Source organism: Bubalus bubalis, chromosome X (genome assembly GCF_019923935.1).
Source record: "Bubalus bubalis isolate 160015118507 breed Murrah chromosome X, NDDB_SH_1, whole genome shotgun sequence".
NCBI classification, from domain to species: Eukaryota; Metazoa; Chordata; class Mammalia; order Artiodactyla; family Bovidae; genus Bubalus; species Bubalus bubalis.
The window spans coordinates 136,434,587-136,450,648 of NC_059181.1; the positions used below are offsets into that span (position 1 = coordinate 136,434,587).

Consider the following 16,062-nt stretch of genomic DNA (forward strand, 5'->3'; position numbering starts at 1 on the left):
GACAGATGAACTCAGAAGTAGAAACCATCAATGGGGAAGGAAACTACACCATGCTCCAGGACAAGAGTGGCAATTGCAGCCCTCAGTGAAACTGGGGGGGAGGTGAAGGCTGTCTTTGCTGGCATCACTGGCCTCATCACCACTGTCTTCTCTGTCCCCATCTCCTTGGCCAACAAAGCCAAGTCTTCCCATCCCCCCACCTCCACCTGCTCCTGTATCAGAGCAGGGTCCAAGTATAACCACAAACACGAACAAGGAAACAGATTTGTGTTCTAATTGGGACTCTAGCTCTGTGACCTTGGGGAAGTCACTTCGTGGTCTTTGTATCCTCGTTAATAAAATGAAAGGAAGGAGATCCAGGGCAGTAAAATTTATAGAGCTCTTACCATGCGCTAGACACTGTGTTCAAGGCAGTTCATATCAATCATTCCCTTAATCTTCCCAAGCAGTTATTATCATGCTTACTTTACAGATAAGGAAGGTTAGGTTCTGAAGAGTTCTGCGACTTTTAATCTGCAAAGCTCAGCAGTGGTAGAAGAGGGAATTGCATCCAGATTTGTATGTCTGACCGCACTGCTCCCAGGGGCTTGGCACAGGTGTCTGTGAAATACTACTAGGTATTCAGCTGTCCCCTCCAGCTTTTTAAGGTTCCAGTTGCAAAAACATCTGTTTTAAAAAAATACAAAAACAGAAAACACAAAAAATAAACCGAGATACTGAGCAAAGGGCATTTGGTGTCCAAGTGTAATGGTGAGTAAACCTGAGAGAGGAGACCTGAATAGCTCTTTAAAATATACTATATCCACTGACTTTAAAAATAGTTGAGACATGCCCACCTCTGGCCTGTATGAGAAAGGGAAATAAGTTATAGGAGACTAGCATTCTATAAATCACAACCCCTACAACTATTAGAAGAAGAAAAGAACCGGTTTGTCTGTAGGCAGCTTAATGAACCAAAAGGGGATATTATGCTCTCCAACCATCTGAAACAAGACTGAAAACCAGGGGCCTGGAAGTAGGTTTCTGACATGTGGTAACAGAAGGACGGAAGAATCATTCCCCAAAATTGAGAACACTGGACTGAGTGTCAGAGTTGGAGGGAAATTCATAAGTTGTCACAGGAGGGGAGTCTGTCTAAAACACTCCTCCCATCCTGAGAGCCTCCACTAAAATGACTGCAAAGTCGTCACTCATGTGGGGTTTAAATCTGTAATTCCACACCCTCTCTCCGTAGAACTATTAAAACAACTTTCTAACTGGTCTTCCTGCCTCTAGCCCTGCCCTCTTCCAATCCACCTTCCACACTGCTGCCAGAGAATTCTAACTCAAAGGCAAATCTCTTCATACCACTCCCTTGATTAAACACCCTCAGTGGCTCCCGCTATCCTCAACATGAAGATTCAGCACCTGAAAGTGATGTACCAAGCACTTCATGGACCATTTCCACATACTTCTCCAGATTCACCTCTCCGAATATACCAAACAACTTGGAATTCCCAAAGCACATGAAAACATCTCCTGGTTTTGTGCCTCCATTTATGCTGCTATCTCTACCAAAAATGTTCTCTCCTACACCCTCATTTGCCTGCTAAATACCTATCCAAAATTTACAAATCATAGCATGTTTAACTTCTCTTTCAAGCCCTTCCTGACATCTTCACTATGACCAAAGTTGTGCCCCAGAACCAGTACATGATTCTATCATAATGAAGTGAAACTCACTCAGTTGTGTCTGACTCTTTGCGACCCTATGGACTGTAGCCCACCAGGCTCCTTTGTCCATGGGGATTTCCAGGCAAGAATACTGGAGTGGGTTGCCATTCCCTTCTCCAGGGGATCTTCCCGACCCAGTGATTGAACTCGGGTCTCCTGCATTGACAGGCAGATTCTTGACCATCTGAGCCACCAGGGAAGTCCACTGATTCTATCATAATACCAATACAATTAAGTGCTATAAAATGTGATATTAGTACTATGAGAGAACCATGTACTGGTTGTGTGGCACAAATGAGGTCACCATATCCATGGAGCATTGGTTCCAAGACCCACCCCGGATACCCACATCCGCACATACTTGTGTCCCATAGTTAGCCCTCTGTATCCATGGTTCCAAATCCTCAGATCTAACCAATCACAGATCATATATTATTGTACTTACTATTGAAAAAAATTCACACATATGTGGACCTGTGCAGTTCAAACCCATGTGGTTCAAGACTCAACTGTATAGTCTTCCACCCTCACCATGGTGGCCCTTACAGACAAGCACTACACACAGAGTTTGGCATAGTTCATTCTCAGTAATAGTCTATTGAATTAATGGATGGTTGGATGATAAAACAGATAAGCAAATGAATGGATTGATAGAGAATATTAAAAAAGAATGTGTATGAAGCAGGTGGTGGCACAAACATTTAACAATCTGCCTGCAATATGGGAGACCTGGGTTTGACCCATGGGTTGGGAAGATCCCCTGGAGAAGGAAATGGCAACCCACTCCAGTTTTCTTGCCTGGGAAATTTCACAGACAGGGAAGCCTGGTGGGCTACAGTTCACAGGGTCACAAAGAGTCAGACACGACTGAGTGACTAACAGAGATGACAGATATATGTGTATAACTGAGTCACTTTGCCATACAGCAGAGATTGGCACAACATTGTAAATCAACTATACTTCAATTTAAAAAGCAGCAAATGAATGGGTTGATGAACAAATGGAGGCAATACTAGCAAAAATATGATATAACACATTACACATTCACAGAGAATCACAGTTTAGAAAGCACTTTAAAACTTTCTGTCTTAGTTGTTCCTGATAATTCTTTGAGGCAAAAAAAGGCAAACATAATATCACCTCATCATTCTACAGATGAGAGATCTAGGTGACTTTTGAAGGTCATAGATCTAGTACGTGTCAGACTAGAACCTAAGTCGTCTCAGTTATTCCAGAATTCTCTCTCCAGTGGCTACACACGTTATGCGAAAGACAATTATTAGGTAATATGAATTTGTCTTTTAGGGCCTTTTTCCTCCCCACATAAACTGTTGTAGCCACGCGTTCCGGGAAACAAACTCACTCATAAGGACAATGCCGATAGTGGAGTGCAGTTTATTACACCAGCAGGCCCAAGGCAGTCTCCTCTTAGCCAAGGACCCCAACCAGTTTTTGTGAAAACCTTATATACCCTAAGTGTACGTGCACAAACCTACCTCCCCAAATTCCCTGGCAATCAAAGTTAACCCATGATTCATATGCCTTAAGCCTAGGTAGTTAACAGTGGACAATTATCAATAGGCCTGTGGTCATACCCCAATAAGCATAACAGAATGCTTCGGTTACACAGATAATTAGGGTATTCTTTTAGCTCTTCCTTCTGGGGGCCTGGTTTTCCAGTTGGTATATTGTTTCCATAGACACTGGGCATATAGCTCAAAGTCCACAGTCCAGCCCAAGATGGAGTCCTGCTTTCAAGATACAGCCTGTTCTGTTTCCTCCTTCATTCCCACCTCTTGTTGCTCTTAAGTCATAGTATGAGCATCATTCATAGGGATATATTGCACCCTGCCTCTCCAACCACCCATTTGGGAGAACGACACCAACCTTTGGGTTACAAAGTTCATAATACATTGTAAAATGCAGGGTCCACAGAGCAGAACTATCAAGGCAATTATATATTCCACCAATCACCCTTCACCCAAGATAGTACTCAAGTCCAGAAAGGAATGTTTTCATCTGACATTGCTTTTACCTGGTTTCTCATGTCATCTAAAGCAGCTGATACATTGTCAGATAAATCAGGAATACATACACAATATTCAACCTTAATTATAGCACAGGTCCCTCCTTAAGCAGCTGTGAGCATGTCCAAAACCATTCTAATTTGAATTACCGCATTTGTTACTTTTATGAAATTGGTGTTTACATAATATGTAACCCCATGACCCGAATCTATTGACTAGGTCTGGCTTATACCAAGAGAGCAGGGAGAGATTATGATTGTCAAGAGAAAGGAAAGTCTCTTTTTGTTGTCCCAGGAAAGAGAAGAGTGGTTTAAAATCTCCTTGGCGGAGTGGTGACACCCACCAGGGAAGTCCATCCATCACAGACAGACGCATAGTCCCACATACCCAGCAGTTGGAGGTATAGTGGAAGTCCACATAGGAATGTGCACACTGATGAGACCAAGCAGCAGGAGTTGATTATGTGGCTTCATCCTGAAGGGGCTCATCCAGGATCTTCTTTTTCCTCTTCTTCTTAAGGATGATCTTAGTCTCTCAAGGGTCAGAGGGGTCCCTCTGCGCAGTCCACTCAGCATTTTCTGGGTCTGCATGGCATGCTCTCTTCACCCTCATATGATGGATCCAAGGGGCAATACCTACAACTTTAACTGAAGTAGGGGTAGTTAGAATAACAGTATAAGGGCCCTTCCACCAAGGTGCTAGTAAATCATGTTTCCAATCTTTGACCCATACTTGGTCACCAAGCATAAACTCATGAATCTGTTTCCCAAGGGGGAACAGCACTTTCTTGTACAAACTTAGTTACCGGATTTATCACCTTACCCAGTTCCATCTGCTGTGAAATCCTATCCCCCGCTTACCTGAGGCAAATTTGTTGACACCTGTTTTATAATGGGAGGGGGCCCTCCATACACAATTTCGTATGGAGAATAGCCATGGGACCATGGAGTCATCCTGAGTCTGAGCAGAGCCGTTGGAAGCAAGTCCACCCAGGAGCAGTCAGTCTCTATGATCCATTTGGAGAGTGTCTCTTTAAGTGTCCGGTTGGTTCCTTCCACTATCCCAGAACTCTGGGGCCTATATGCTGTATGTAATTTCCACTTGACATTGCTCATCTGTTATACTAAATCAGCTACGAAAGCTGGGCCATTGTCTGATCCAATGCTGGTAGGAAATCCAAATCTGGGAACTATTTCCCTAAGCAGGCACCAGCCTACTTCTGATGCTCTTTCAGTCCGGGTAGGAAAAGGTTCTACCCATCCCAAGAACGTACATACCATGACCAGCAGGTGACGGTAGTGTTGGTGAGGTTTCATTTCAGTGAGGTCCACTTTCAGGTGTTCAAAGGACAGCACGCCTTTCAGCGGAACCCTGGAGGTTTCTGTCTGTGCCGAGAGGCAGCACTGACCTGTGAGCAGGCAGTGCAGTTCTGGGATTCTGTCCTGCATAGCGAAGAGAGGCAGGGAACCAAGAAATATTTTTGAATTAGCTCTTCCAGTTTATCATGGCCTAGGTGGGATGCTTGGTGTGTTTGGCTTACCAGAGTGGGTGCCAGCTCCTCTGGTATCAACAATTTGCCACTTGGCAATTCCCACCATCCCTTTTCAGTCTTGATGGCCCCTTCCACTTTGGCTAGTTGGTTTTGGGCTTCAGTGTATTTTGGAGAGTCCAGCACTAGCTCAGGCAGCTCCGCCAATACGAGAGCTTTAATAGGGGCTTCACTTGTTACCCCCAAGCCCTCGACTGCTTGTTTAGTGGTCTTATCTGCCAGTCTGTTTTCCCCGACCCTGGGGGGTATCCTTTTTGTGATGTCCTTGGCAGTATATGACCACAACCCTTTCTGGTTCCCAGACAGCATCTAATAGGGTCAGAATTTCTCTACTTTAGTATCTTTTCCACTAGCTGTCAAAAGGGCTCTTTCCTTATACAGAGCCCCGTGTACATGTAGTATGGCAAAAGCATACCTGGAGTCGGTGTAGATGTTCACTCTCTTGCCTTTTGACATCTGGAGTGCTCGAATAACTCAGCTCACTGAGCAGACCAGTGTTGTGGCAAGGAGCCAGCTTCGATGATAGTCTTTTCTGTGACTATGGCGTAACCTGACAGCCATTGTCCTTGTTTTATCAGGCTAGTGCCATCTGTATATAGGACCCAATCAGGGTCCAGAATCAGTTGGTCTCGGCAACTGCGGCAATTGCTCACAAGCATCCGGGCCACCTGGTGGTGACATTGTCAAGCTGCCTTGAGAGATAGGCCACAGGTCTGTCCCACGTGCCCACAGTATGCCGGCCCAGGCCTCTATTGGTAGCGGGTACTGGCTCTTTCTAACTAGAATGGCACCTGGCTTGAGTTCTTTTATCACTGGGGCTTGATGTTTAGCCAGCCTGTGGTGGGGGTGGTGGGGGTGGTTGTCTTCCACCCAGACCTCAGGGAATAATTGAGTTAGCTTTCTCTCACGCTCTTCCGGCCCACCCAGTTCTTCTTCTTGGTGGGGGGGGGGTGGGTATTGAGAGAGAGAACAAATAAGTCATAGTGCCCAACTAAAAGGTGGGCCTCTCCTCAGGGGAGAAAGTCACTTGTGCTCCCAGTTTGGATAGCAAGTCTCTTCCCAACAGGGGTACTGGGCACTCAGGAATGTAGAGGATCACTTGGTGCCCCCCATCTGACATTTTCGGGGTAGGCTTGAGACACAAAGGCTGCTCACCATCTGAGACCCAGCAGCCTCTGAATCTATTGGCGTATAAAGTCTATAGGCCTCGAACAGTCTTTCATAGCATAGGTTTTTGGGCCCCCGCTTTGAGGCCTTATAAAATAGCTGCCCAATCTCTCTCCAGGTGGCCCCTCCCTTCCTCTGTGTTATAGTCCAAATTACGTTTATCAGTGGGGAAGGCTTGCTCTATCCACCTTTCTAGGTTTGCAACACCTTCTGGAACCATCTCTCGTAACCATTTTCTGGCCTCAGTTAGGATCCTGTGTCTGTCCTCAGTGCTGAAGAGGGAGACTAGCAGTTGGATTATGTCATCCCATGTAGGGCAGTGGGTTCGAAAAATAGTCTCCATTAGCCTAATCTGGTAATAACAAGCTACAGGGGGGCTGATGGTAGTGGCTGTCTGCCCCCTAAACCGGAGGCTGCTATAACTCTCTGAGGGGCATTTGTAGCAGGGCCCTTTCCTCTGGCTCCTTAGCAGAGCGCAACCTCTGTTTGATTCTGGTGTCTCCTTTCCCCTTCCTGTCAGTACTCACTGGGAGAGGTGGGTATAGCTTGGGCAGTTCAGCTGGAGCCAGATTCTGGAAGTGTTGGCCAGAGGCTTATGCCACCAGGATCAGAGCCTGCTGAGGTGGCGGCTCTACGACCTCTGGGAGACCTGGCGGAGGATCAGCGGCTGCTGCAGGAACTTCACCTGGCCCTGAATCAAGCATTAATGTGGCCTCCAGTCCCGGTGGAGCACTGGGCAGTGGGAGCATCATCATCCAGTATCAGGGAGGGGAAGGTCATCCTCGTCCAAATCCTGCCAGATCCCAGAGGGAGGAGGGGGATCGGCGTGTCTTCACCTGCCGGTCAGCATGGCCGAACCAGAATACCACGTGGTCCAAGACTGTTTCTCCCTTAAAGTCCATTCTGCCTTAGTGGGCTTGAACAGGTGTGGATGAAAACACACATGGGTTAAATATCCCATGTCCCAGGCCATCTCCGGAAAAGCCAATTCATACTCACTTATGTATCCCCCTCCTTCTAGCCTGATGATTCTGACGGGGTCAAGAATTTCACAGCAGATGGCACACCACCTGGGGGAGGGTAGAATACGAGCACACAAGGACCAAGTTTCTTCTCCTAAAAATCCCCTGGCGATTGCTTGCTAATAATTTTCCCCAAGACGCCATGGACACATTTCCTAAATGACCTTCACAAATTTCCTTCCTAAGCCCTAACATGCTCGTCGACTTGTGTACCAAGCAATCACTGCCACCTACCTATTCCAGGCTCCTGTGGGTCCATGCCCCTTCTAGTTCCTCCCAGGGGGGTGTTCAGGCCCCTTCTTCCACCCTGCTGGGTGGGTTCCTCCTCACCTGAGCACTCAGTTCCCTTGCTGCCATCCACTACCTGCTAACGTGAAAGGTCCGGGCGTTGAGAAGCAGAATCCTTCCAGAAGGGCAAGGCACCTTCCCCCCTCTAGAAGATTCAAGCTGCAAGGCCTCGGAGTAGTCCCAAATGGGACTTGTCTCCTCAAAGTGAGGAGTTTCCCAGCCAATGCACGAAATGTTGTAGCCAGGCATTCTGGAAAACAAACTCATTCAGAAGGACAATGCCGATAGTGGAGTGCAGTTTATTACACCGGCGGGCCCAAGGCAGAGTCTCCTCTTAGCCAAGGACCCCAACCAGTTTTTCTGAAAACCTTATACACCCTAAGTGTACGTGCACAAACCCACCTCCCTAAACTCCCTAACAATCAAAGTTAACCCATGATTCATATGCCTTAAGCCTAGGTAGTTAACAGTGGACAATTATCAATAGGCCTGTGGTCATACCCCAATAAGCATAATAGAACGTATGATTCTATTCAGTTACACAGATAATTAGGGTATTCTTTTAGCAAAGGGCTCTTCCTTCCAGGGGCCTGGTTTTCCAGTTGGTATGTCGTTTCCTTATATACTGGACATATAGCTCAAAGTCCACAGTCCAGCCCAAGATGGAGTCCTGCTTTCAAGATGGAGCCTGTTCTGGTTCCTCCTTCAAAACTTCCTCTGTGCCCTGATCAGCCATCTCTTCCATTTCACCTGAAATTGTTTACATTTTTTGACATTTGATGCAAAGTCAGATCAGTGTTCCTGGGCCTTGTCAGAACTCCCAGAGCACAACAGCACAGGACTTGTGAGGAACCTCCAATGTTAAAAGGCCCATTGCAAGGCTCATCAGAAAATCAAATACATAACTCTAAAAATATCCTCTGTGATCTATGCATGTAGCCACCGTGTCTGACAAATTCAATTAAATCTGTCATACATCATTCTCCACAATGTTATTGAGAGAGACATAGTAGTATCGAATTTTAATTATTCAGCTCCTATTGATCCTACCATAATCTGGTGAGAATCATTTGCAAACTGACAGGCCCCTCAGGAGACAGGCACTATTATCTAATTATAAATCTCACAGTGTCATTTGATACAGTGTTCGGGTTTCTCTTTTCCACAAGAAGAGCCCCAATATTTGCCAACAAATTCCTATATAGAAACCCAAATAGTGCACACCAATCTTAACTTCAGCTGAGATAACTAGAGCCTGGATTGTGGCATCAATCCCTGGGCCCTGCCCCATCACCCTGTCCCCAGAGTTTGTTATAGGATTTCTCCACCAAGTCCCTTCCTCCCCCACCATACCTGACTGCTCATTCATCCCAAAGGGCCCTGTGATCTAGGCTAAAGCCTCTTTGGTGCTAATAAATCAGTGGCAACAATTTTTGCATTTTCACATTCACATTTTTGCATTCTCAACATACAGAAGTTAGGAATGGTGGGAATATCAGGTCCCTGGCCCACAGCTGGAGAGACACTGGGAAAAGAAATACTCAACATGCAACTTAACCCCACCTCCCAGAACACCCTGAAGGACTAGCCCAGGAATAAACAGTCACCCAGCCAGTTAGCCAACAAGTATTTTCTGAACACTGAATCTGTTCCAGGAACACTGGTAGGCCCTGTGGGGATACAGTGGTGAACACAATACAAATGTACCTTAACAAAATAAATGGCTACAATGAATTTATTAAGTGGTGCAAACATGTAACAGGCTATGAAGAAATAAAAAGGCAAATAAAATAGGGTTTTGAATGGCTTGAGACACCCCTGATTAACCTGGGAAATGGTGAATTGGCATTACGTGGGTGAAGAGTGAGGCTGGGAGAGACAAGGCTTGTAAGGCTGCCTGCAGTAAATACAGCTGGTAAGTATGGTTGCTGTGTGAAGTGAAACTATCTCCTGCCGTATCAACAAACAAGAAATGGCACACCCCTCAGCGACTTCTGGCCTCCAAATGTGAATGAGGGCTCCCAAAACTGTGATCCAGCATGTGCTGCCACCCCCCATGGTGACTGCTGAGGAGCCTGGGGAATGCAAGAAGCAGCCATCTGCCACTCTTTAAGGGGAACAAGGAAACAGGATTTGGCCCCAGATAGCTGAGGTACATATGAAAGGAATGAACTCAGTCAGCCCAGAGGCTTGCATCTTCCCACACATAGAATGCTAAATTCCTTAACTTGGGATATCTGGTTTCATTTAATTAACAATAATCTTTTGATGTTCAGACTGTCTGCTCTTTGGTGCAAAACTTCTGTATAACCTGGCTCCTCCCCTCACCTCCTTGGAGCAGTTTTCTCAGAGTTACTGAGATGCTGTCTCCATGGGTTGGACTCCTAAGCATTTCCACCAAATAAAATAACTCTCCATTGCCAGGTTGTGACTATAGTTTTTAGTCGACACTGGTGATGGGAAAGGGCAATAGACAGCTGCTGGTGATAGGCTAGGGTGTGGGATCAGATCTCAACAATGGGTTTTGCCTTCTAATTGGCACAGCAATTCCCAGCAGGTATGGTAGGAGTATCGTGGCTCTGTTGGCAGACATCAGCTTTGGCAGTGGGCACCACTGTTGGTAACCTTTGGTGGGGGCTGAGTTCCATTGGCATAGACAGCAGTAGGACTCCAACCCAACTTTTCCCAGACATCTACCCAACATTACCCGTTTATATCATTTATTGGGGGGGGGGACTTGTTTTCACCTCTGATTTGAAATGCCATATTTATCACGTGCTAATATGTTTTAGGGTCTATTCTTGGGCTTATTCATCTAGTCAAGGCTATGGTTTTTCCTGTGGTCATGTATGGATGTGAGAGTTGGACTGTGAAGAAGGCTGAGTGCCGAAGAATTGATGCTTTTGAACTGTGGTGTTGGAGAAGACTTGAGAGTCCCTTGGACTGCAAGGAGATCCAACCAGTCCATTCTGAAGGAGATCAGCCCTGGGATTTCTTTGGAAGGAACGATACTAAAGCTGAAACTCCAGTACTTTGGCCACCTGATGCGAAGAGTTGACTCATTGGAAAAGACTCTGATGCTGGGAGGGATTGGGGGCAGGAGGAGAAGGGGACGGCAGAGGATGAGATGGCTGGATGGCATCACTGACTCGATGGACATGAGTCTGAGTGAACTCCGGGAATTGCTGATGGACAGGGAGGCCTGGCGTGCTGCGATTCATGGGGTTGCAAAGAGTCGGACACGACTGAGCGACTGAACTGAACTGAACTTGGGCTTATTTTATAGTTTTAATTACTGTAGCTTTGTAATCGATCCTAATATCTGAAAAAGTCAGCTCTCTACTCTTAGCCAGGTTCTTTCATGCTATTCTTGTGCATTTATGTTTTCTATACAGACTTCAGGTTCCTAACAGACATCTTTATTTAGATTATGTTAAAGTTGTCAAATCCACATCTTTATGATGACAAGTGTTCCAACCCAAGAATATGGTATGGGTTTTCCATTTGTTCAAGTCTCCAATTAGATTGTTCCTCTCCATGTTTTAAGTTATCTTCAAAAAGATCTTGCATGCTCCTGGATAAATATATTCCTAGGTCTGTTATCATTTTTTTTTTTACAATTAAAAATAGGATTCTCCCATTATGTGTTATACTTGGTTTTTTGTACATAAAGGGAGCTTGTCGATTTTGTCTATTAATGTTCTGAGAAGTCTTTCTGAATTACGTTTATCACCTGTGGCAGATTTATTTTGATATATGGCAAAACCAATACAATACTGTAAAATTAAATAAAATAAAATTAAAAAATAAAATAAAAGTTGATTCCCTTGTGCTTTCTATGTATTCAATTACATCACAGAAAAATATCAATAATTTTGCCTTTTATTTTACCATTTTATATTTATTTCTCTTTTCTAATTGAACTAAAATTTCTAGAACAAAGTTAATTCTTAACTTCCTTCCTGAATGGAAAATCCTTCTAGTGTTTCACCTTTTAGCATGATATCAGCTTTTAGAGGCTTTTAGGTAGGTAGATAAGTTATTTTAAGGACTATTTAGCTATTAAATACCTCAGTTGGTAAAGAATCTGCCTGCAATGTGGAAGACCTGGGTTTGATCCCTGGGTTGGGAAGATCCCCTGGAGAAGGGATAGGCTACCCACTCCAGTATTCTAGCCTGGAGAATTCCATGGACTGTACAGTCCATAGGGTGGCACAGAGTTGGACACAACTGAGCAATTTTCACTTTCAGCCATTAAAATTTTATTGAGTTATTTTTAATTGGGAATAATGTTAAATATCATATCTTTTCAGCATTTCTCATGATTGTATGATTTTTTCTTATTTTCTAAGTATGATGGGAGAATAGGCAACAGAGAGAGGAATAACAGTTGGGGATGATTTCATAGAGAATGTCACAGTTGAGCTGAGATCTGAAGGATGACTAAGATTTCTGATTTTGAAATGGCAAACTAAATGCACATGGTAGTTTCCCTACCTCCTAACTCCAAACCCTCTATTCTTAAGTTTTTTAAACCAAAGCTAAGAAATGGGCTAAATAGCTGGGCTCAAAATCAGTGGACATCGTTAGATGACAAAAATTTGAGAAATCTTTGAGAAACTGACGGCCAACCAATCCAACTAAGGAGGAAAAAAGCAGCCTAGAAGATGCACAAATTAGGTACCACAAACTGTTTTCACAAAACACAGAAGCAAAGCGAAGGGCACACCATGCTTGAAGTCAATGAAATCTGAGAAGGGGTATGGAAAAGGAGAAAACAACAAAAAAGATTAAAAGTGGGGGGGGAGGGTGGATACTGAGCTGCTTACAGCAAATAAGTTGTCCAGACTGAAGTTTGAAGACAGGAGAAGAGGACAACAGAGGATGAGTTGGCTGGATGGCATCACTGATTCAATGGACATGAACTTGGGCAAACTCTGGGAGGTGGTGATAGACAGGGAGGTCTGGCGTGCTGCAGTCCATGGGGTTGCAAAGAGTCAGACATGACTTGGCGACTGAACAACAAAGCTTCCAGCTTCTATGCAGTCCCCTGCCCCATCACCCCTGTGAGTCAGGCTCCAGCATTTAGGCAGGAGCAAGTACTTGAGTTAGAGAAATGTAATAGTGTCTCCAGAGGCTGGCAACTTCTGGGAGGAATGCAAAATGGTCATGTCCCAACTGCTACAATATCCTGCCCATCAACAACAGACTCCAGTGAGCAACTCCTGGAGAACTGCACAAACAAGGGCAGTAAAGAGTCTAGCAAGGAATCACGTCAATAAAAGTAACTTCATAATCAGAAATCACACAATAAGCTGAAGGGCAAGGAAGGACTTTACCAGGTCGAGATGGAGAGAGATGCACCAGCTTCTGCCTGCTATGTATCAAAAACACAGGAGCCCCTGTTTGAGTTTCATGAGCCATACAGCAAATTCCCCTTGGCTATCTATTTTATATATGGTAATGTAAGTTTCCATGTTACTCTTTCCATATATCTCATCCTCTCCTCCCCTCTCCCCATGTCCATAAGTCTATTCTCTATGTCTGTTTCTCCATTGCTGCCCTGTAAATAAATTCTTCAGTACCATTTTTCTAGATTCCGTGTATATGCATTAGAATATGATATTTATCTTTCTCCTTCTGCTTCACTTCACTCTGTATAATAGGTTCTAAGTTCATCCATCTCATTAGGACTGACTCACATGCATGCCTTTTTATGGCTTTTTATTCCTTTTTCATTGTGTATATTTGCAACTTCTTTTTTTAATGTAAATTTATTTATTTTAATTGGAGGCTAATTACTTTACAATATTGCATTGGTTTTGCAATACATTGACATGAATCCACCACGGGTGTACATGTGTTCCCCATCCTGAACCCCTCCCCTCCCACCTCCCTCCCCATCCCATCCCATCCCTCTGAGTCATCCCAGTGCACCAGCCCTGAGCACCCTGTATCATGCATCGAACCTGGACTGGTCATCTGTCGATGGACATCTAGGTTGCTTCCATGTTCTAGAGGGGTGGGATGGGGAAGGAGATGGGAGGGAGGTTCAAAAGGAAGGGGATATATGTATACCTATGGCTGATTCATGTTGAGGTTTGGCAGAAAACAATAAAATTCTATAAAGAAACTATCCTTCAAAAAATAAGTTTAAAAATGGTATTCAAAGAAAAAAAAAACACAGGAGCAAGGAAAAACAGGATATGTTTCAAATACAGAACACTGGAGGAGAGAGGGAGATAAGCCTGGAAAGGTAGGTGGTGCATCTCTCTCCATCTCGACCTGGTAAAGTCCTTCCTTGCCCTTCAGCTTATTGTGTGATTTCTGATTATGAAGTTACTTTTATTGACATGATTCCTTGCTAGATTGGTGATGGCTTCAGATGCCAAGTAGTGGTGTTTGGTTTTTTGTTTTTGTTTTTGTTTTTTCCTATAAACAGTGAGGATGAAGACAGAGGTGTTTATGAAGAAGAGAGTGAAATGATGACACCTGTGTTTTAGAAAGATGACTCTGATGGGCATTTGGCATCAGATAGAAGCAGCGAGTAATTTAAGGGGTCCAGCAACAGACTAGAGGTGATGAATGCCTATTTGAGGACACTGGCAGTAGGAGAGGAAAGGAAAGAAGTGAAATGTTGTAAAGCATCTGTAATTGATCATATTTAAGGGCAAGGGGAACTGAAGGAGACACAGGCAATGTGAAGTTGCATTTCTTGTACCATTCCCTGAATGGGGAAAAAAGAAGACAACTACATCTGGTTTTGGTTTCTTTCATCAATATTGTTTGGGGGATAAGAAACTCACATTGTGACAATTTGAGTTTGAGGTACCTGCATGATATCTTAGTGAAAATGTCCCATAAGTTTTTGCAAGTTAAGATCCAAATTTCAGGGGAAAGGCCAAAACTAAAATATGTAGATGTTAGAAGTCTTTTGCAAGATTGGATGAGATCATCCACCAGAATGGATGAAGGGCAGAAGTAACAAGGAGACTGGGACAAAAGTTATAAATGTGGAACAGTTATCTTGGGGAGTGACTTGAGTCATTTTCCATAAAGCACTATGTGGAATTTGTTTTTGTTTCTACTAATCAGAACCAAATGTGTTGACCAAAGTGACCCTGAGAGTAACTCACTAGAAATACATTGGTAGAACAAAGAGTATGTTCTCTCAACAAATAAAGATATATTAGTTGAGTAATGTTGATATATTTAAAGCCATGCATAATGTTAGAGTTCAATACTTCTTTTTCAGTTGGGGAGACTCAAGTACTAAACAAGTGACATGATGCCTCCAAGATCAGAGTCAGCAAGAATCAAAGCACAACTAGAATCCAGTTCTTTTGCTTTATAGTCCAGTGATTCATATTCTCCCCAAACACCCCTCCCACTAAATCACACTGTCCTCTCCTACCACAACTAACAATTGACATGGTGGATTACTGCACTTGAGTCTAAGAACTGCAACCATAATTGAAGGTGTTTGGTGGGGACGAGGTGTCATGTACTAGGCTGATAGCTATCAATTTAATATGTAGTTAACTAGCAATTATTTCTGCCAAAAGGGAAGCCTTCTCAGGAAAACTCTAAAACAATGGATACATTTCAAAATTATTTCAGTTTAACACATACAGTATTTCAAATTTATATCATTTAAAGTAAGCTGTGCACTCTTGACAGGTTGTCTGCAAAACAGCTGTTCGTAAAGTGAATCATCCTTTCTCCCTTGACTTATAATACAATTTCTAAGATTTAGACTCAGAAAAAAGATAAAATACACTGTGTTTTCAAGATAACTTGATTCTTTCAAATCATTCAGTTCAGTTCAGTCGCTCAGTCATGTCGACTCTTTGCAACCCCATGAACTGCAGCACACCAGGCCTCCCTGTCCATCAACAACTCCTGGAGTTCACTCAGACTCACGTCCATCGAGTCAGTGATGCCATCCAGCCATCTCATCCTCTGTCGTCCCCTTTTCCTCCTGCCCCCAATCCCTCCCAGCATCAGAGTCTTTTCCAATGAGTCAGCTCTTCACATGAGGTGGCCAAAGTACTGGAGTTTCAGCTTTAGCATCATTCCTTCCATGATAAAGACTACAAAAACACTTCTTAGAATCTGTGGACAAAAAATTTCACACCCCATAGCATGTCAAAGTTTCCAACCTTTTTCTGGATCCATCTGTTCCACACCTCTATATCAACCCCTTCTTCTAATGACACTAAACCATTAGCTCTTCCCCAAACATTCCATGCACAACTGAGTTTTTCTCTATCCCTTTGCTCACACCGTTCTTTAG

General features: G+C 43.9%; 1 long non-coding RNA gene across 5 annotated transcripts in view; it reads right to left on the bottom strand.

Moving 5' to 3' along the window:
- Positions 1–355: 355 nt before the first annotated feature.
- The window catches only part of LOC123332051, a 142,021-nt gene continuing 126,314 nt past the window's right edge, over positions 356–16,062 (bottom strand). For all 5 annotated transcript variants that reach the window (XR_006548902.2, XR_006548900.2, XR_006548901.2 and 2 more), the window contains 2 exons: positions 4,128–4,387; positions 356–666 (listed from right to left, as the gene is read on the bottom strand). This is a non-coding gene — a long non-coding RNA (uncharacterized LOC123332051). The remainder of the gene's footprint in view (positions 667–4,127; positions 4,388–16,062) is intronic.